This window comes from Artemia sp. Qi Xiang Cuo, chromosome 3 (genome assembly GCF_049724085.1).
Source record: "Artemia sp. Qi Xiang Cuo chromosome 3, ASM4972408v1, whole genome shotgun sequence".
NCBI lineage: Eukaryota > Metazoa > Arthropoda > Branchiopoda > Anostraca > Artemiidae > Artemia > Artemia sp. Qi Xiang Cuo.
Window position 1 is genome coordinate 7,064,663 of NC_142796.1, and position 20,903 is coordinate 7,085,565.

The 20,903-nt window shown below is 35.2% G+C and overlaps 1 protein-coding gene across 1 annotated transcript in view; it reads right to left on the minus strand.

Moving 5' to 3' along the window:
- Window positions 1–14,570, minus strand: part of LOC148953709 (uncharacterized) — a 123,955-nt gene extending 109,385 nt beyond the window's left edge. The window contains exon 1 of the mRNA XM_089108441.1: window positions 14,431–14,570. The gene's annotated coding sequence lies outside the window, so the exon portion shown is untranslated. The remainder of the gene's footprint in view (window positions 1–14,430) is intronic.
- Between the last annotated feature and the right edge of the window lie 6,333 nt (window positions 14,571–20,903).

Genomic DNA, 20,903 nt, shown 5'->3' on the forward strand with positions numbered 1-20,903 from the left:
AAATGCCAATACTTTCTTAGGAATTAAGATCGTGGACACAACTACACAGAAATATTCAGACAAGGTGCATGCTGTTTGAGAAGGGTTCAATCTGTCTAAGGGGTAAGGGCAACTATTAAAAAGGTACCCGGTACTCTTGCATTATGCGGGCCTCTCGGGTTAACTACTATAGAGTAGGAAATGGTGAAACCCGTTTTTGACATGTTTACCGCTATAGACTAGGCAATGATAGCATGGTTTTCATTGCGTATACGATATTAAACTGTGTTTTTTGGGGGTTTAGGGGGATTTGTTTCTAAACAATTATATATTCTTCCAATTTTATTTTATTTCATTAGCGTTAACCACACTTGACTTTTTAGAAAGGCCCGCATAATACAAGAGTACCAGATATCCTTTAAAGATATTTCGGGGGATATATCGGGGGAGGGATACAAACAAAAAATAAAAAAAACATCAAAAATTTGTTTATATGCATTCTGTTACGTTTTTATGAGTCGGACAAGCATTTTGGGGGTGGATATAAACGCACTCACCCCCGTGACCTTGGTCCCTGGCAATTTAGAAAAAACTACCTTGAAAGAGGCACATCTAGATCCGTCTTTTAGAGGGGTAACCAGGGGGTTCCAAAGGAAAACTACATTTTGAAGCTCCGGAGAGCATGGCTATATGTGTCAGTTTAATACAAAGCACAAAAATTAATACCAATAAATTGTCTAAGCCTAATTTGGATTTTTTCAAGTTAGAACATGCTTTGTTGTAAAGCCTAATCTCTATTTGTAAAGTCGGTACTTACGTGTTGTATCGACCACACTCAAGTTCTTAATCTGTGTAAAACCGGTTTCCCTGTCTGCATTCGGAGATAGTTACCTTAGTTTCAATGAGGTAAACACTATGCAGATATATTTTAATTAAATAATTAATATATAGAGTTGGTTAGGTATTTAATATAATGCGTTATGGGCGGCCTGCTTTCCATAATTTTCTGTTGTAGTGTCCCTAGTTTCGTTACTAAAATATCATATTTTCATCGTATTTCGGTATGTTTCAATAGGATTAACCCAACTTCACTTCTTTGGTGTGTTCGCTACAACACGTAAGTACCGTAAAGCCATACAAATAGAGACGGGATGGATATAGAGGCATAAAGATACCCTTAGGGCCCTAATTTGGCCTGTAGGTCCATTCGTTGAAGTTCCATTCACCTGACAGTCCTGCCCCAACAGCTTAATCCCCAGCTCAGGGACTTACAAAAAGTAAACTAACCGTTTCGTGACCTGTGAACGAAATTGTCCTATTGTTTAAAAACTTCTCCCGATGAAAACGCGATTATAGATTTTTATCACAACTTTTTGAAGGTGAGTGTGTAACTTCCCCTGTTCAACTCAACCCATTTAAATTAGACCCTCGTTTAGCTCAATCCCCCTTTTAAAAGACACCCCTTCCTAACTTAACCCCCATGCAAATCGACCCCATTCAATTCAATCCCATGCAACTCAACCATTTAATTCAACTCGTTTGCAATCAGCCCTGTTTGGTAAATCTGCTGTGGTTGACCGAATCTAAAGGAAACATAGCGATAAAATAAAAATACTACAGTTAGACTCCTCAGAAAACTGACCCCCAGTATTTGGAAAGAACATAAGATAAGGAATCTAATAGTAGTATTGATATTTTATTAGCATGTGTTCTTTAGATGGGGTCCATAGTAAAATTATGCCTCATTCAGCCTAAATTGCGGGCCTCTCGCAATCTTACCTGTTGCAGGGGTTGAAATGAACGCACTTACGTGTTATCCCGACCACACTCAAGAAGTCTGACCTGTTTAAAACCGGTTTTTCTGAGTGCACTCTCGGATAAGCAGCTTAGCCAGAGTAAGATAAACTACTATGCAGGTATATCTTAATTAAGTATTTCAAACGGTTCGTGGTAACGAACTGTAAGTAAGGAGCGACTCGGGTCAATAGTAACCCAAACTCTAGAAAACGGAATTTTGATACCAATAGATACATAAAAAAAAAATCAGATTTCAATGCTGATTTCAAATACATAAGATTCATCAAGTTTAGTCCTGCCCATCAAAAGTTAAGCGCCTGAGAAAATTTGGCTTATTTTTGAAAAAAGGGGGAAAGATCCCATAAAATTCAAAGAATCTTAATGAAAATCACACCATCATATTCAGCATTCCAAAGAACCCTACTGTAGAGGTTTTAAGCTCATATCTACAAAGATGTGGAATTTTGCATTCAGAAGAAAGATCGCGGATGTGTGTTTATTTGTTTTTTTTTTCCCCAGGGGTGATCGTATCGACCCAGGGGTCCTAGAATACCGTGGGAGGGCTAATTAGAACAGAAATTAAAAGTTCTAGTTCCCTCTTTAAGTGGCCAAAAAAGGGAGGGCAACTAGGCCCCCTCCCACGCTCATTTTTTCCCAAAGTCACCCGATCAAAATTTTTAGATAGCCATTTTGTTGAGCATGGTCAAAAATATGATAACTATGTCTTTAAGGATGACTTAATCCCCCGAAGTCCCCGGGGGGAGGGCTGAAAGTTATGAACTTTACCCAATGCTAACATATAGTATTGTTTACTGGGAAGTATACAGACGTTTTCAGGGGGGATTTTTTCTGGTAGTGGAGGGGGTTGGGGGGGGGGTCGGGGGTTATGTGGATGGATCTTTCCATGGAGGAAGTTTTCATGGGGAAGGGACATTTCTATGAAGGGGGCGCCGGATTTCCCAGCATTATTTGAAAAAAAAGATCAGAAATTAAATAAAAAAAACAAGTTTTCAACTGACAAGTAAGGAGCAACATCAAATTTTAAACGAACAGAAAATTTAACGTATATGAATGGGTTCACCCCCTAGTCAATACCTCGCTCTTTAAGCCAATGATTTTTTAGTACTTTCATAAGAGCTGTTTATTCTAATCAACGGCCTTTGTCATTAAGGGGTCATTTTTAAAGAATTGGAACAAAATTCGAACTTTAGCTTAAAGAGCAAGGTATTGACTATGGGGCGAACCCCCTTCTATATTTATTAAAAATCTATGAATATAGAAGTTCATTGCGTAAGTTTCTTCTTACGTTACGTACTCTTATTATTAATAAGAACGTTAGTAAAGAAAATTGAACAAGTTTTGAGAAATCCATTTAATCAAATAAAAGTAAAATTATTATACAGATTGGGTTTTAATAATTCATGTACGGTGAGCCAAAATCAAAACCTGCATTAATTAAAAAAAATCAAAAATTAAATAAAAAAACAAGTTATTTTTAACTGAAAGTAGGGAACGACGTTAAAACTTAAAACGAGCAGAAATTATTCCGTATATGAAAGGGGCTGTCCCCTCTTCAACGCCTCGCTCTTTACGCTAAAGTTTGACTTTCTCACAACTCTGTTACGAAAGTACTGCATTTTCATCATATTTAGGTATATACCGTTATGATTAATATACCTTCATTTTTTTAGTGCTGTCGGGATAACACGTAACTATCGAATTGAATTGGGGATTAAGTTGCGTGGGGTTTGATTTAGATGGGGTCGAGTTAAATGAGGGTTGAATTGCACGGCGGTTCAGTTAAACAGGGGTTGGAGTTACACAGGAACCATTTTCAAACACTTCATAGTCAATATAATAAAACTGTATCAGCTTAAATTTTTATCCGGTCATTAATGAAAGTGAAAATAAATAAGCAGGATAAGATGATTTTGCTCGTATGTAATTTCACTCTCACAAAAGTGACGACGTGTCTATTTGGATGAAACTGGACGTTTTCTTTGCTAAGTAACAGATTGCTGTACCGAGCCCCCATATACGGTATTCCATTCGAAAAAGCAGGGTAAATGTCCAGAATTGCGGCTATAGAGGCGTAATTTGCTATGGGGCAGAAGGCAACTGCCCCTCCCAGACCTAAGTTTTCCCCCTCCACAAACCCTAGTTTACCCCCGCCAACGCCAGTTTGCCCCCCAGCTGAAATTTAGTTTCTCCAAAAGTCTTGTCAAATTCAGATAAGCCTGCATAATTCCAGCCTCAATAGAAACGGGTCAGGTTTCTTTAGTATATCTTTACCTTTTTTGCTACTATATGGCTCATTTTTCAGTTTTCACTGTCATTTTCACTTGATTTGGGAAAATTGGCTCCAAATTGCCCCCCCCCCCCTCAGGATTTTGGCGAAAGTACACCGCTGCTATAGAGAAGAAACATGTTATACATATAGCCCAGACTCAATACTTTTAACTAAGTTCACTCTCAGATCCCAATTCTTAGGCCTATGGTATTTGCTTTCCCGGTACAAGCCTAGAATTGGGGTTATTGAGAAGGAAACATGCCAAGAAAAAAATTCTTTCTTCATAATATGCAGAAAAAGGATAAGGTTTATATTAACACACTACTCAGATAGATAAAAAAAACATACCAATACCATCAAAATTTCACCCTGAATCCAAATATGACACTCATTTCTGTCGCAAATTATTTTCAAAATTACTTCTAAGCTTCTTTACGTTTTTTCAATTTTCTTTGTTTTTTTTTACAGAAATGTCATGGCGACGATTTGCTTTGAAAAATACAAAAAAATTTGCTGAAATTTCTGATTTGAATTGAAACATACTAAATCTTGTTGAGAGGTGATTTGATATGAAAAATACTAAATCAAAATTTAGTATCTTTCAAATCGAATTGCTGCCATGACGTTTCTGTAAAAAAAAAAAAAAAAAAAAAAAAAAAAAAAAAAAAAAATTAAAGAAAATTAAAGAAGCTCATTTTGAGAATTTGCTTAACCGAGATAGAGATGAAGGAAGAGATATAGAGGAAAATGAAAAAGTTTGTGACACCTTGGATGTAAAGGAAGATTTGTTTTTTGAGGAGGAATTAGCGACAGTACTAAAAGGACAAAAAAATAATAAGGCTCCAGGTGCTGATAGGGTGGTAAATAAGTTTCTTAAATATGGTGGCTCTGGGGTTAGAAATAAGTTACTGAAGATTGTGAATATGATTTTTGAAAAAAGGGAAGTACCTAACGATTTTAGGAAAACCTTAATTAAGCCACTTTATAAGAAAGATGATAAAAGTGAGTGTGGTAATTATCGAGGGATTAGTCTAGTCTCTCTAGGTAGTAAATTACTTAGTAATGTGATACTTTTTAGACTGAGAGATGATGTAGACAAAGCTTTAAGAGAAGAACAGTGCGGTTTTAGAAAAGGTAGAGGATGTGTCGACCAAATTTTCACTCTTAGACTAATAATTGAAAAGTGCCTGAGTTTTCAAACACCTTTGACCCCAGTTTTATAGATTATGAGCAAGCGTTCGATTCTGTTGATAGTAGAGCTTTAGTAAAGGTTTTATCCTTGTATGGTATACCAGACAAATACATTAAAGTGATTAGTGCTATGTACAAACACTAATGCGGTTAAGGTAGGAAATGAGGTTAGCAGTTGTTTTTGTATTAAATCAGGAGTTAAGCAGGGTTGTGTTCTATTCCCCTTTATATTGGTTATTTCGATGGACTTTGTCTAAAGGACCACAAGAAAGGGAATGGGAGACCACGGAATCAAATTGGGAGGAAAATGTCTCCTGGACTTAGATTATGCTGATGATTTAACCATCCTAGATGAAAGTGTGAGAAAATTGAATGAACTTTTAGCGGTTTTACGAGTTCAGGGTGCTAGAATAGGTTTGAAAATTAATATTAAGAAGACTAAGTCACTAAGGTTAGGAATAAGTGAAGATGAAAAGGTGAAGTTGCGGAATGAAAATATTGATCAGGTGGACAGCTTCACTTACCTTGGAAGCATTATTAGTAAAGATGGTTGGAGCAGTGAAGATGTCTAAAGTACAATAGCCAAGGCGCCGGGTGTTTTTTCACAGCTTAAATGCGTTTGAAAGAATGGGAATATAAGTCTGCGAACAAAGATTAGAATATTAGAATCTACAGGGCTGACAGTAGTTACATAAGGTTGTTAAGCAAGGGCGCTTCGAAAAGCGGATGAAGATTTTCTAGATCTTTTCCAGAGAAATTGCCTAAGGATTGTCCTGGGTACCCGACTGACTGACTGTATTTCAAGTAGTAGGCTGTACGAAAAATGGACCCCGCTCTCTAGGGCTATAATGAAAGAAAGGTTGAGGTGGCTAGGGCACGTTTTGCGGATGAAGAATGACAGATTGCTGAAGATTGTCCTTTGCAGCCAACCGTGTAGGGCTAAACGGAAAGCAGGTCATCCTCGTCTTGGGTGGGAGGATGTCATAAGGAAAAATTTAAAGGAAATGGGAATTTCATGGGCGGGTGTAAAAAGGGAGACTTTGAATAAATTGGGATGGAGGAGGAGCGTGCGTAGCTGTGTTGGCCTCAAGTGGCTTGGTGCTGCGGTGAGTTGTTAGTAGTAGTTGTTAAAGAAGCTTAGAAGTAGTTTTGAAAATAATTTTCGACGGATATAAGTGTCATATTTGGATTCAGGATGAAATTCTGATGCTAGTGGTATGTAGTTTTTTTATCTATCTGATTAGTGTGTTAATATAAACCTTATCCCAGAAAAATACATGTATATTTCGGCTATATATTTGCATATTAGGAGAGATGGGGGTAAAATATAGCAGAAGAACCTGTAAAATGTGTTAACTAAAATTTTTCTGCATAATATGGAGAAGGCTAGGAATTATTTTCTTAAAATGGTTCCTTCTCAAAAACCCCAATTCTAGGCTTATACCCAATCGGTACTTCCGTATTTTATGGTACACGCTCGAAAATTTGTATGGCGAAGATCAGACAATAACCAGTTTTCACGGTTTTACACCAGACAATTAGCTTCGGCTCGTTGGAAAACTACATTATAGCTATATTTTAATGAAATATTTAGTTGGTATTTTGGTTAGGTTACGTTTTAGTTCACTTCTCGAGTGTGAACCATATTATACGGAAGTACCCCCCCCCCCCCCCCCGTAATCTAAGCCATAGAAATAAATAAAGGGTGGAGATAGTATCTCGGTAGCAACCCAAGCCGTTCCTAGGGTTGGTGGTGCCCGGGGCTTAATTACAGCACCACCCTGCTGACTAGCAAAAAAGGCCGAATCAATGTTAAAAAATTTGATCAAAGTGGGTAGCACCCAGTCAACCCCCCCCCCCCCTAGCCACGGGGACAACCATTGGTAAATATTTACCAAATCATATTATTGAGTTATGACTGAAGTGAATAGGCTATACCACTCAATGCCCTTTTTTATACTCTTTACGAATATAATAATCATTTTTGTCGGAAATGAATATTAGCCCCCACCCCTATATATACCAAGTCAGGGTGTATATTTCCACATTAGGGGGGTGGGCGTAATTTTATTTATGATGTAAATGAGTGGTAATTTTAGACTTGCACCCCCCCCACCCCCCCTAATGTCCAAATATATACCCTGAATTGGTATATATACGGGTGGGGGCTAAAATTCATTTCCGACAAAAATAATGATTATATTCGTAAAGAGCATAATACCTAAAAACGGGCATTGAATGGTATATTCACTTTAGTTGTAACTCAATCATATGATTTGGTAAATATTTACCCAACCATTTCCCTTGGTTCCCCAGCCTTTGAACGGTTCTGGGTAAAATTCTACTTTAGTTACTTTTGGCTATCTTGGAAAGGGGTTGGGTTAGGAAAATGAAACTTTCAGGGATGGATGTACATGCTAAGGTTTGTCCCGGGAAGGTACTTTGAAGTACCTACCTCCACTCATCCCCCCTCTATATAATGGTAAATTACTGCACATTACTAGTTGTTTTTAACTCATATTTCATCCTATATTACTATCATAAATATAAATCACTGCTTACCTTACACAACTTCTGCTTTTAACCTTGTTCATTAAAATATATTCCAAAATCCTATTTAAATCCTAAGCCATTTAATTTTCAACCCATGCTGACTTTCTTTATGGTATATGAAACCAGCTTTGTTGTGATGTCACACTTGCCTTATCAGAAATCCTTACCCTTAAGGGTAGCAGGCACATGCCAAACAACTCTGTTGATAAGACCATTTAAACTGTATTAATTAAGGAAAGGATTTGACAACAGAGACCAGTAAAAAAAACCTAATCTTTATTAGAGGACAAATTATGTCATGTAAAGATGTTTTTGAAATTCCCCTTCCACCCAAACTTAAAATTTTATAAAATTCTACTTTAGAAGATTTTAAAATATTTCTAAAGTACTAAAAGATAGAGTGCTAAAAACATCAGAATTGACTTCAGAGGACACATTATATCACGGGAAGATGTTTTTGAAATCTCCCCTCCCCCCAAACTAAAAATTTTTCAAAATTCTACTTTAGAAGCTTTTAAAATATTTTAAATATTTCTAAAGAGCTACGACATAGAGCGCTACAGACATCAGAATCAACTAGAGAGGACAATTTATGTCATGGGAAGATGTTTTTGAAATCCCCCGTCCCCCCAAACTCAAAAATTTTCAAAAATTCTATTTTAGAAGCTTTTTAAATATTTCTAAAGCACTAATAGATAGAGTGCTAAAAACAAAAAAATCGACTCCAGAGGACACGTTATATCACGGGAAGAGGTTTTTGAAATCACCCTTCCCCCCAAACTCAAAATTTTCTAAAATTCCACTTTAGAAGCTTTTAAAATATTTCTAAAGTATTAATAGATACAGTGCTAAAAACATCAGAATCGACTTCAGAGGACATGTTATATCACGGGAAGAGGTTTTTAAAATCCCCCTTCTCCCCAAACTCAAAATTTTCTAAAATTCTACTTTAGTAGCTTTTTAAATATTTCTAAAGCACTGTTACATAGAGAGCTAAAAACATCAGAATCGGCTTCAGAGGACACGTTATATCACAGGAAGAGGTTTTTAAAATCCCCCTTCCCCCAAACTCAAAATTTTCAAAAATTATACTTTCGAAGCTTTTTTACATATTTCTAAAGAGCTAAAAGAAACAGTGCTAAAAACATCAGAATCCACTTCAGAGGATACGTTATATCATGGGAAGAGGCTTTTAAAATCCCCTTCCCCCCAAACTCAAAATTTTCTAAAATTCTACTTTAGGAGCTTTTTAAATATTTCTAAAGCACTAAAACATAGAGTACTAAAAACATCAGAATCGACTTCAGAGGACACGTTATATCACAGGAAGATTTTTTTGAAATCCCCCCTCCCCCCAAACTCAAAATTTTTCAAAATTCTACTTCAGAAGCTTTTAAAATATTTTAAATAGTTCTAAAGCGCTATGACATACAGCGCTACAGACATCAGAATCAACTTTAGAGGACAATTTATGTCATGGGAAGATGTTTTTGAAATCCCCCTTCCCCCCAAACTCAAAATTTTCCAAAATTCTATTTTAGAAGCTTTTTAAATATTTCTAAAGCACTAATAGATAGAGTGCTAAAAACATCAGAATCGACTTCAGAGGACACGTTATATCACGGGAAGAGGTTTATGAAATCACCCATCCCCCCAAACACAAAATTTTCTAAAATTCTAATTTAGAATCTTTTAAAATATTTCTAAATTAATAATATATACAGAGCTAAAAAAATCATAATCGACTTCAGAGGACACGTTATATCACGGGTAGAGGTTTTTAAAATCACCCTTCACCCCAACCTCAAAATTTTCTAAAATTCTACTTTAGTAGATTTTAAAATATTTCTAAAGCACTAAGACATACAGTGCTAAAAACATCAGAATCGACTTCAGAGGACACGTTATATCACGGTAATAGGTTTTAAAATCCCCCTTCCCCCAAACTCAAAATTTTACTTTCGAAGATTTTTTACATATTTCTAAAGCGCTAAAAGATACAGTGCTAAAAACATCAGAATCGACTTCAGAGGACACGTTATATCACGGGAAGAGGTTTTTGAAATCACCCTTCCCCCAAAACTCAAAATTTTCTAAAATTATACTTTAGAAGATTTTAAAATATTTCTAAAGTATTAAAAGATACAGTGCTAAAAACATCAGAATCGACTTCAGAGGGCACGTTATATCACGGGAAGAGGTTTTTAAAATCCCCCTTCACCCCAAACTCAAAATTTTCTAAAATTCTACTTTATGAGATTTTTAAATATTTATAAAGCACTAAGACATAGAGTGCTAAAAACATCAGAATCGACTTCAGAGGTCACGTTATATCACGGGAAGAGGTTTTTAAAATCCCCCTACCCCCAAACACAAAATTTTCCAAAATTTTACTTTAGTAGATTTTTTAAATATTTCTAAAGCTCTAAAAGATACAGTGCTAAAAACATCAGAATCGACTTCAGAGGACACGTTATATCACGGGAAAAGCTTTTAAAATCCCCCTTCCCCCTAAACTCAAAATTTTCAATAATTCTACTTTAGGAGCTTTTTAAATATTTCTAAAGCTCTAAAAGATAGAGTTCTGAAAACATCAGAATTGACTTCAGAGGACAAGTTATATCACGGGAAGAGGTTTTTAAAATCCTCCTTCCCCCCAAACTCAAAATTTTCCAAAATTCTACTTTAGAAGATTTTTAAATATTTCTAAAGCACTAATAGATAGAGTGCTAAAAACATCAGAATCGACTTCAGTGGACACGTTATATCACGGGAAGAGGTTTTTAAAATCCCCCTTCCCCCCAAACTCAAAATTTTCTAAATTTATAATTTAGGAGCTTTTTAAATATTTCTAAAGCGCTAAGACATAGAGCGCTACAAACATCAGAATCATCTTTAGAGGACAAATTATATTATGGGAAGATGTTTTTGAAATCCCCCTTCCCCCCAAACTCAAAATTTTCCAAAATTCTACTTTAGAAGCTTTTTAAATATTTCAATAGCACTACTAGATAGAGCGCTACAAATATCGGAATCTACTTCAGAGGACAAATTATGTTATGGGAAGATGTTTTTGAAATCCCCCTGCCCCCAAACTCAAAATTTTCCAAAATTTTGCTTTTGAAGTTTTTTTAAATATTTCTAAAGCGCTAAGACATAGAGCGCTACAAACATCAGAATCAACTGCAGAGGATAAATTATGTTATGGGAAGATGTTTGTGAAATCCCCCTTCCCCCCAAACTCAAAATTTTCAAAAATTCTACTTTAGGAGCTTTTTAAATAATTCTAAAGAACTAAGAAATAGAGCGCTAAAAACATCAGAATCGACTTCAGAGGACACGTTATTTCACGGGAAGAGGTTTTTAAAATCCCCCGTCCCCCCAAACTCAAAATTTTCCAAATTTTTACTTTAGAAGCTTTTTTAAATATTTATAAAGCGCTAAGACATAGAGTTCTAACAACAACAGAATCCACTGAAGAGGACAAATGATTTCAGGGGAAGATATTTTTGAAATCCACCTTCCCCCCTAACTCAAAAATTTTCAGAAATTTATTTTAGAAGTTTTTTAAATATTTCCAAAGCACTAATAGAAAGAGCGCTACAAATATCGGAATCGACTTCAGAGGACAAATTATGTTATGGGAAGATGTTTTTGAAATCCCCTTCCCCCAAACTCAAAATTTTCCAAAATTTTGCTTTTGAAGTTTTTTTAAATATTTCTAAAGCGCTAAGACATAGAGTGCTAAAAACATCAGAATCAACTGTAGAGGATAAATTATGTTATGGGAAGATGTTTGTGAAATCCCGCTTCCCCCCAAACTCAAAATTTTCTAAAATTCTACTTTAGGAGCTTTTTAAATATTTCTAAAGTACTAAGACAAAGAGCGCTAAAAACATCAGAATCGACTTCAGAGGACACGTTATATCACGGGAAGAGGTTTTTAAAATCCCCCTTCCCCCCAAACTCAAATTTTCCAAATTTTTACTTTAGAAGCTTTTTTAAATATTTCTAAAGCGCTAAGACATAGAGCTCTACAAACATCAGAATCAACTGTAGAGGAAAAATTATGTTATGGGAAGATGTTTTTTAAATCCCCCTTCCCCCCAAACTCAAAATTTTACAAAATTTTACTTTAGAAGCTTTTTAAATATTTCTAAAGCGCTAAGACATAGAGCGCTACAAACATCAGAATCAACTTTAGAGGACAATTTATGTTATGGGAAGATGTTTTTTATGTCATGGGAAGATGTTTTTGAAATACCCATTGAAATTTTGACAAAACAACATTTTACCTTAATTTTCAGTTATAAGTTTCTTTTTCTCTGGCTTTAGTTCTGAAAATGCAATTTCAGTTATTTCAGCAGAATTTTAAGCCATATCAATGTTTTATTTCCAAAATTTAGGAAATGTATTTGCATATATAACCTTATATAACCTTATAAGTTGAGATTGAGCAAAGTTTTGAAGCTGAAAACAATTTTGTTGTACTTCATTTAAACAGAAGATCTATTTTGCAAGGTTCCGTTGCTATAGCAACGGAACCTTGCAAAATAGATCAAAATTTTAAAGGTTATTCAAAGTTTTAGAAATCCCCCTTAACATTCATCCCATTCCCCCTTCATACTCTTAAATCTGGTTGATAATTTGAAAAGCCTTATTTTCCACGGGGGTATTTTTTGGGGGGAGGGGGGATTTCAAAAAAATCGTCCCGTGATGTAACGTGTCCTCTGAAGTAGATTCTGATGTTTGTAGCACTCTATGTTTTAGCGCTGTAGAAATATTTAAGAAGCTCCTAAAGTAGAATTTTAGAAAATTTTGAGTTTGAGGGGAAGGGGATTTTAAAAGACTCTTCCCGTGATATAACGTATCCTCTGAAGTGGATTCTGATGTTTTTAGCACTGTTTCTTTTAGCGCTTTAGAAATATGTAAAAAAGCTTCGAAAGTAAAATTTTGGAAAACTTTGAGTTTGGGGGAAGGGGGATTTTAAAAACCTCTTCCCGTGATATAACGTGTCCTCTGAAGTCGATTCTGATGTTTCTAGCACTCTATGTCTTAGTGCTTTAGAAATACTTAAAAAGCTCCTAAAGTAGAATTTTAGAAAATTTTGAGTTTGGGGAGAAGGGGATTTTAAAAACCTCTTCCCGTGATATAACGTGTCCTCTGAAGTCGATTCTGATGTTTTTAGCACTGTATCTTTTAATACTTTAGAAATATTTTAAAAGCTTCTAAAGTAGAATTTTAGAAAATTTTGAGTTTGGGGGGAAGGGTGATTTCAAAAACCTCTGCCCGTGATATAACGTGTCCTCTGGAGTCGAGTTTTATGTTTTTATCACACTATATAATATTGAGTTATAAATTTTTAAAAATCTTATAAAAAATAATTTTTGAAAAATTTTAGTTTTGGGGAAGGGGGCTTTAAAAAACATCTTCCCATGACATAAATTGTCTTCTAATGTTGATTCTGATGTCTGTAGCTCTCTCTGTTGTTGCTCTTTATAAATATTTAAAATATTTTAAAAGCTTCTAAAGGAGAATATAGTAAATTGTTCAGTTTGGGGGGAGGGGGGATTTCAAAACCCTCGTCCCATGAAATAATGTTTCTTCTGAAATCAAGTCGGATGTTTTTAGCACTGTATCCTTTAGTACTTAAGAAATATTTAAATAGATTCTTAAGTAGAATTTTATAAAATTTTAAGTTTGGGTACGGGTGATTTCAAAAACCTTTTCCCGTGATATAATGTGTCCTCTGAAGTCAATTCTGATGTTTTTAGCACTCTATCTTTTTGTACTTTAGAAATATTTTAAAAGCTTCTAAAGTAGAATTTTAGAAAATTTTAAGTTTGGGTGGAAGGGGAATTTCAAAAACATCTTCCCATGACATAATTTGTCCTCTAAAAAGGATTAGGTTATTTTTACTGGTCTCTGTTGTCAAATCCTTTCCTTAATTAATACAGTTTAAATGGTCTTATCAACAGAGTTGTTTGGCATGTGCCTGCTACCCTTAAGGGTAAGGATTTCTGATAAGGCAAGTGTGACATCACAACAAAGCTGGTTTCATATACCATAAAGAAAGTCAGCATGGGTTGAAAATTAAATGGCTTAGGATTTAAATAGGATTTTGGAATATATTTTAATGAACAAGGTTAAAAGCAGAAGTTGTGTAAGGTAAGCAGTGATTTATATTTATGATAGTAATAGGCCTATAGGATGAAATATGAGTTAAAAACAACTAGTAATGTGCAGTAATTTACCATTATATAGAGGGGGATGAGTGGAGGTAGGTACTTCAAAGTACCTTCCCGGGACAAACCTTAGCATGTACATCCATCCCTGAAAGTTTCATTTTCCTAACCCAACCCCTTTCCAAGATAGCCAAAAGTAACTAAAGTAGAATTTTACCCGGTTCTGGTAGCCTATAACTCCCCCAGGGTATTTTTTAAATCCTGGACTAGTTCCTGAAAATTACAGTTACCCACCTCAGGTATTCTTCAAGGTAGCAAAACTTTATCCAACTTTTCACTTCCTCCCACCCTTTTACTTGGTTATCTTGACTGTAGCCTGTAATTTAGGCAAAGCACCTGTTTGTTTATCAAGAAAATCTATACAAATGTTCTTACCAAATGAAAATTACCGAGCATCCTTTTACCAGAAATAAAATTTCAAACTTTCTTATAGCCCATTGATAACTTAGATTTTTTTGTTTATTTTGGGGCTTAACTTAGCTAATAATCCTAAATGTATCAATAATAATAGTCACCTGTATATTTTAACTAAATACTGACAATACACTTTGCCTACCCAAGACAACAAATTGTTATGAAAGCCCTTAAGGTATAAATACCCGGGTAATATTTTTCCTTGCTGAAACCACAAAGGTGGATATGGATATTTACATCCTTTAAATACAAAACGTCATTCACCTGACGTCAGTATTGAATTAAAGTGCAATATTGTCAAGTGGCTGTTTTTTTTTGCAATATTTGACATTTCTTTAAAAGGAAGGTTGATTGGTTAATTATTTTAAATAGTGAAATTAAAATTAAGTTTGTTAAAGTATACTAAATCTTTTAATTAAATTGAATAGTAATTCATAATAAACTATTAATAAAATACAACTAAATAAAAAGTTTATTAATTGAAAACCATAATTGATTCGCATAAAACTGTGAATGAACAGAATCAAAAGGACAGTTTTATTAGGGGAGGATGGCATAGAAATATGCGAGAAATAGATACAGCATTATTACATAAAACTTTATAATAAATTGCGGGAGCTTACATAAAACCGTAAGACTTCTTATGAGACGCGAACCCCAAGGCCCCCGGATTGTAAGTGCCTCTGAAGTCTATCTGAAATTCAGCCTATATTTTAAGCAAAACTCCATACTTTTTGAACAGGGGACTTTTTTGGTCCAAATGCTTCCCCACCAAAATCTCAAAATTAATTCGTTGATTTCCGGTATCTTCGCATAGTTCACCTATTTTGATGTTGTTATTTGAAGTTGTGTTTAGAGGCGTAGCTTGGATTTTCAGCACCTGGTGACAATGTCGGCCCCTTCCCAAACCATCACTAACACAACTAAAGTAAATCATAATATTGTCAAACAGACTCAGTTTGGCGGCCCCTCAAATGTGGTGCCGTGGAATAGCCGTATCCCTTAACCCCTAGTTACGCTACTGAGTCGTGACAGTTCCATGTAAACCCTAATCTTTCCCCCAGTAAATAGATTTTCACCTCTGTGTGTCCACTGTAAGTCTAATAATCCCATTGAAGTAAACATCAAAACAAAAAGTCGCGTCGGGAAGGGGCAAATTGTCAAAACAGCAAAGAATAGGCGACTCAAGACCGTGGTAAAACAGCAATAAGAGAAACTAATCGTTCCATATCTTAATATCGCTATTAATTTTCCTTGGAACAACAATTTTGTCGATTTTTTTTAATCAATTCTTTTCATTTTAATTTGGTGTAGTTTTACTGCAAATTAAATGCGGGAAAATTTGTCAAGTTCTGATATTTTCAGCATAGGAGATAAATGTTTAAGTTTAAATCCTAAGCAACATTTTTTTTACTTCTGGCATATAATTGTGCGATATTCAATCACAACTTTAAATCACTCGTAGTTTCGTGCAATGCTCATCAGCCTATTTGCAAAGCGATGGTCCCAGAACCAGTGCAGGACGAGATCTAACACATCTTGTTAAGTATGCGCGAAGCGCTTAAAGCCGGCTTAGATTCGGACAGCAAGAACTCCCAGAAAATTCCAGTTGAATGTAGGTAGGCTTTGTGTGATCCTGGGGCCAACATCGTTTTCCGCGCTTGACGATGCTTTTGTATCTACAAGAGTAAAAATCCTACACCGACAATTTGTGGTATATCCGGTTTGTTTTGGGTTTGGCTTTACTATTTATTGGCAAGATGTATTTATTTTTTTTTAAATCGGGACGGTGGCAAAATTGTCGTTTTTTTAATTTTTGCAATAAAAAAAAACTAAAGAAGGAAAATATTAATGAAATACTCCCCCCCCTCTTCCCCCAAAAAGTATTTTCAACATATAGGGGAAGGGGAAAAATATGTAGGGGGCAGATGCCCCCCCCCCAAGAAAAGACATCCGGGTAAGTGTCCAAGAAAATATTTTGATATATCAAGAAAGGGTTTTTGGGCTAGTTATTTTACAGTTAGAGGTGTCTGGACGTTGCGGTTATGCAACCACCAAAATTTCTTATTGAGCTTTATGGATCCCTTGAAGAACAATCAGAAAACATCCTACAGCGAAGTCCTATTTTTATAATGGAAGATTTTATATTGATCTATTGGGTAATGGATCAAATACAGACCAGTTATTATTATTATTTTTTTTTTCATTTGGTTTTATCCCTGCAATAGATGGCATAGCTCGTGTTACGAGCACGTCGCCAAAATGTCTGGATAACATATTTTCGAATTATATATCTGGCACTCCGAGTGCTCTTATAAGTAATACTACTGATGTTTTTGGTGTATTTGCAAGTTACTCGGTAAGTGCTGATAATGGAAACTCCGCAAAGAGGGACTATTTCAAGCCGAGGATGGTACTTGATGAAGATGCTCTTCTGAAATGTAAAAATGAGTCAGCCAATAAAGATTGAAATACAGAGCTGTCAGTCTTTGCTGGTATTGAGCTAAGTTTGAAGTTTTTTTTACCAAATGACTCAGTAACCCCTGGAAAAATTTTCTAAGGATTTTAAGAAAAATAGAAGGAAAACTTCTTGGATTACTCCGAGTTTATTGATATCCCGATAAATAATAAGAACAATTTGTGTGAGAAAAAGGTACGTCGTCCCTGCAATATAAAGGAGCAAAGTTATAAGAATTATCGGAATGCCTTGGAAAGACTCCTGCGAGAGGCTGGAAAAGATTATTATAAAATAGAATTTGAAAAAGCGTCTGGGAGTCCGTCAAAAACATGGAATGTGATTAGAAACGCTTTAGGACAACGTCTAGAGGAATCCCAGATGAAATATTCCCTAAAGGGCCAGTCTTACTAATCAAAAAAAATTTGCGAGGAATTTGCTGACCATTTTTCGACAGCTGGACGGAGAGTGAAAAAGTCGATTGCAAACCAGTTTACCAGGCTTTTCATAATTTGCTTCTTAAGGAATTGGGAATCTTTTTAAATCTACTCCGAATTGAAGAATCTGAGGTACGAAAACATTTTTATGGTATGAATGGCTGGGCTGCCATTCATACCATATTGCCATTCATTATTTTGATTAGAGGAATGACAACATTTTGGGACGTGATTGTACCAACTTTTGTTTCATTCATTAATCAGTGTTTAACAGAAGGAGTGTTTCGGATTTTTTTTAATTTTTATTTAAGTCAGAAAAATCTATACCAATATAGATAGATAGATAGATAGATAGATAGATAGATTTATTTTCCATATACCAGTAAAATAATTACATAACAATCTACAAATCCCCACAAAGGCTCCATGGCCTGTAGGAGGGGGATTATGAAAATATGAAATAAACATTAAACTTTTAAACGCTTAAGATTTAAACAATATAAACATAACATTAATATTTAAACATATAAACATAAGCATTTTAACTTTTAACATGTAAAGCATTTGCTTAATAAAAAAAAAAAGAAAAAAAAAGAAAAAAAAAGGGAGAGTTCACTAAATAAGCTTTATCAAACTACAGTGAATCACAACATCTATAAAAAAAGGAGAGTTCACTAAATGAGCTTTATCAAACAACAGTGAATCACAACATCTATATATATATAAAAAAAATAATAAAAAAAAAATTAAATGAAATAAAACTATTGGCAGCAGGCAAAAGTAAAGAAAATTAATCACATGAAAACAAATATTTTTTTACTAGTCTTTTGAAGGTGCCAAACGAGTGGCATTCTCGAGCCGAATCGGAAAGGGTGTTCCATATCAAATGACACGCAACAAGAGGATTAAAATCGGATCTTATTGTTTGTGTAAGCACCAACAAGCACCAACCGAATAGGAAGGAGTAAGCACCAATAGGGATGCTGGAAATTACAGACCAATTTTAATTTTACCCATTATGTCTAGGATACTGGAAAAAATGTTTTTCGGTCAGAATGTATCAGTACCTCGAAGACCATAGAATATTTAATCCTACACAAATTGTCTTTCATAAGGACCGTACGACTGAGCAAGCAAATATACATTTGACTATACTTATCAATATGGCGTTAAATAATGGGTACAAAGCGGCAACTGTGTTTTTAGATATTGTAAAGGCTTTTAATACGGTTAGTCATTAGTAGAGAGGGGGGCGCTACTCCGGAACGTACCACGTGGTTTATGGTTTTCTCACTGAGAATGAAAAAACAGAATTTTTCTCACTTGAAAAAACAGAAATTTTCTCACATTTGTTGTTTTTTCTTGGACGGTTATGTGTGTTGGTCAATTTATTTGATGTTTTTCATGGATGTCAACAGTAATTCATGTCTGTTTTATGGTTTTGTCAGTGAGAATTTGAAAAACAGGAACTTTCTCACTTTGATGGATTATTGAGTCTAATGGGGACAGGGTCAATGACACTCCCTTCAAGATCTTGTTGTTGTTTTGGTCATGTGCACGCAAGACCTAACGGAATCCTGGAAACAGTTAGATCACGTGTTTCCTTCTCAGCCAATCAGCGAGTCGGATACATATCCCTTCTCAGCCAATCAGAGGCTTGCTTACATATGATTTTCCCCGTTACATAACAATTCACCCTTGAGATTTCGTATATAACGGGCATGCATTGTAATTAAATTATCAGAAAGTATTTTGACATAGTTGATGACACAAGAATGGATATTTTTAATGAGTTTGAAGCATTGACGACCACAATCTGCAATGTAAGTTATGTTTTAGTACATTTTTATTTTCAAAATAAAATTATTTTACATTGTCGCCCTCCAGTAAATTAAAATTCAGGGTATACCCCCCCCCCCCAAAAAAAAATTCTTTATACATTGCTTGAAAATATACACTTTTTTCCATTACGTAAACCTCATCCTCCCTCCCTCCTTTTTTCCACCATTCATCCCCATTTAATTCTTTCAATTGAAGTTATTACTCAAAATTATCTTTTCTCCTTGATGTGTCTAAAATTATCAAATGAACTGGCTCTCCTTTGCGGTAAAAGCCGCGTGTGAATATCCAACAAGAGGGGAGATTTACATAAACAACATTCCCGCGGAAAGAAAGATTACACTTAATTAAGCTTGTGTGCGTATTTCAATGATGTCTGAAAAAAAAGGGGAACAAATTGTCTACAAAATTAAAAGAGATTATTGAATAGTTACGTAAGATTAACTCAATGAGAGGGTAAATCTAGGGATGAATTAATTTCCCACAATTTAGGGGGAGAGGGTCAATTTTGAATCCAGGATATTTGATGGGGAATGGGTTAACGCTTTTAATGGTGAAAAAAAAAAATGAAAAGATAATTCTTTTTATCATAATTGTTTTCTATTTCAGTGTCAAACCATTTCTCTTTGATATTTTAACGATTTTAACTATAGCATTTGAATAAAAGGTAGTAAGATATATTCTTTATTGATCTACATTGCGCTTGCAAAAAAAACGCAAGATTAACTCAATGAGAGGGTAAACCTATATGCATTTTTACTTTTTGCTTTGCTGAAAAAGGGTGAAGGAGGGGGCTTCTTTGAGATAAATGCTTTTCTAGACAAATTATGTCTGAAAATAAATTCTGTAGAAGGGGGTACTGATTTTCATTCTGTAAAAAAAAAGAAAAAAGGGTGAAATTATTTTCTATACTAAATTTTTTCTCTTCTTTAAGGACAATGGTGAAGAATGTGCCCCACCTCCCAGTAAGAGAGCACGGGGTCAAGGTAAAACCCCTGCAACCGTTGTTCAATATGGTCGTTGGCCGAAACCCCCCAGCTCCACGCTGCCTGCCCAAGTGCAGCCATCTGTGCAAGCCCGTGACATCGCTGGCTCGACTGCACAAGTCCGTACTGTCACTGGTCCTACTGCACAAGCCGCAGTCCAATCTGCGCAAGAAATTAATGACGTCGACCCATTCGCCCTCCAAGACACACTACCCGGACCATCGGACACCCAAGTGCAGCCAGGATTTGCAAATGCGAGCATTTTTTTCCTACCTATATTATAGAAATATATATCTATTTCTTCCAATGTTTTTTAGTCTTTTCTTTTCACTATTTTTCAACCCAATATAAACTTATCTCAGCGGGATATTAAAATATTATTTTCTCTATAATCTCACACCCATTGTTTTAAATTTCTCTGCTCCCCCCTCCCTGAGAGATATCTAAATATAATGTAATTTTTTTTGCAGGTCAAAGAAACCACTCTCTTTCTAATCTTTGATATTTTCTTTGTCTCCCCACTGTTGCTATCTCTTCGCTATCTTATCATAATATTTTTTGCTAATTTTCTAGTTTTTACTGCTATCTCTCCACTATGAAACTCAAAATGCTATTTTTCGCCGTGAATATTATAGTCTTAATTTTTGCCTTAAGGCTCCGCACTTGCATATAAATAGATCTGTTTCACCCCTTTTCCTGTCTTGTTCTGTCATTAGC